Raw genomic sequence first — 2,132 nt, 5'->3', positions numbered from 1 at the left:
GCCCGGCGGGCTCGCAGTCTGCTCCGCGGCGAGCAGCCTGGCATTTCCCATCGTTTGGGAATAATTTTCCATTGTTATCAAGTAACACGGGATCCTTCTGATTTGTTTTCCCCTGCCTGCAGCGACAGCCCCCCTCACCGCATCAATGTCCCTATTGTTCGGTTGCTGATTAAGCCAAGTGCGCCCAGCCCGGTGGGAAGTCCTTTATGGCAGGAGGATCTTGATAAGATACTCGTATCTGCTCTGTCCCTGCTGTGCGCGGGCAGTTAAAAAGTAAATAACATGGACAAACAGGCTGTGATGTACAGGCAGGGGAAAAGATTTCCAGTGCCATTCGGGGATTACACAGATCGGTACGGTTTGAGAGGCTCAAAAAGAGACGGGCTTTCCGAGAGGGCAGAGTACACATGCCTTAAAAGCAGGGCCCCTGTATGCAGTGACTATTAATAGTATTTTAGTTATCAAATAGTTAAAATTCTGGTTAAACACTTCCTTTTCATCCTAGTAGGCAAATTTGCAGCTCTGGATGCTGGCACTGCGGGAGATCCTCGGGTCTGAGCCCAGTGCGAGGCAGGGCAGGCTGTGGAGCCCCCTCGGCTGCTCGAACACCTCCATTTCAGCTGCCAAGCTCAGAAACGAGAGCCTGGAAGGGCACAAAAAAATTGTAATTTGTGTCAAGCCCGGCCAGAATGGGAGGTTTTTTGCTAGTAAATAAAGAGCAGCAAGATTTCCAGATGCCCGTGCGGCTCTGCTCATCCCAGGCACGGCCGGCTGCAGCCTCGCACAGCTCCCCAGGCACCGCGATCTCTCGCACTCGGACCCCGATCCCCAGGGGAGCGGCCGTGGGGACACCCCCAGCCCTCCTCAGCTGGGAGGTGCCACAGGTTCCTCCCCCCTCCTAAGCTGCACTAACTCGGTTATTGGCAGCGTGGTTTTTAGCCTAGGAGCTGCACGGCAGCTCTGAAATAATGATCGCGTTCATCTGGAAACTGCTCCAGCGCCTTCCGAGGCGTCTAATTTCATAAAGGGCTTTTATGGGAGATTTTGGAGCAAGGAGCGATCAGCTTTCCCATTGCACACAGAGTCCAGAATCTCTCTTTTTTGGGATGCATTTAAATCAAAAGGAAGAAAACACCTGTCCAGCACATTTGCTCAGACCCCAAAGATTTCAATCAAAATTTTTAATGTTCTTTTTCTTTCCATCTGCATTTTTCAGCAAAGACAAACAGCCTCATAGTATTTCTTCAAAGGAATGTAAATTCCTTGAGGAAGTCTCCGGAGTTCCCAGCACCGCATAGCTGCAAACCACAGACGCCTACGGCTGAAAGCTCTGCTCTGCTTTTAATTTTGGGGCAGGGAAGGAATTCTTTTCAGGGGTTTGGGTTCACTTGTGCTGGGCCTGTCAGGCCAGACTGCTTGTTACAGCCGAGGGGAGTGTTGACTTTGGCCGGCTGCAGATGGTTGCTTTCCCTCCACAAGAGTATTCCCCCACCGAATCTGATGACACGGCGCAATTATTTCATTAGGATTTTCCAAAAAAACATTCCCTCAGTCTCATCTAGTGCTAGAAAGACCTTTTCCCTCTGTTTTCTTGTTTTGGCTTCGGCAGCTTTGCCTGCAAAACGCAATGAAGGGTGGCAGTGCTGCTGCCTGGCTCCAGATCCTTGGGGGGTGAGAAAGGGCAGCCCTGGGGGGGAAACGGTGAGTTTTGAAGGGTGTCGTTAAACCCCCGGCGGCGAGTGAATCCTGTGTGTAAGAGCTGCTGCTTTGCAGCCTGAACAAGGCCCCTGTTTCCGCTGCGAGCTGCCTTCCGAGAAAGCCGGGCAGCTGCTGCTGAGGTTGAGCAATGGGAGAGGGTGGCTGAAGTGCGAAGGGACCGGTGTCCCCCCGTTTCCTCCCCAGTCCCCGCTCTCACCCCAGTCCTGCCCCAGTGGCTGAGCGAGCACCGCGCTGCCCCGTCCCTGTGCCGGCCCAAGCTGCCCATCGCCCACCAGGAGTGCCCGGGCAGAGAGCGGGGTCAGGCCAGGTCTCAGCAAAAACGCTTTACTTAATAAAGTTGCGGTGCGTGGACACTATTAGTAATTCCCGGTTGCTTTTCTGTACCCTCCATCCCAGGCAGGTCGGTCCAGGAG

Source organism: Fulmarus glacialis, unplaced genomic scaffold, assembly GCF_000690835.1.
Source record: "Fulmarus glacialis isolate BGI_N327 unplaced genomic scaffold, ASM69083v1 scaffold15659, whole genome shotgun sequence".
Taxonomy (NCBI): Eukaryota; Metazoa; Chordata; class Aves; order Procellariiformes; family Procellariidae; genus Fulmarus; species Fulmarus glacialis.
This window is presented reverse-complemented; position numbering follows the sequence as displayed.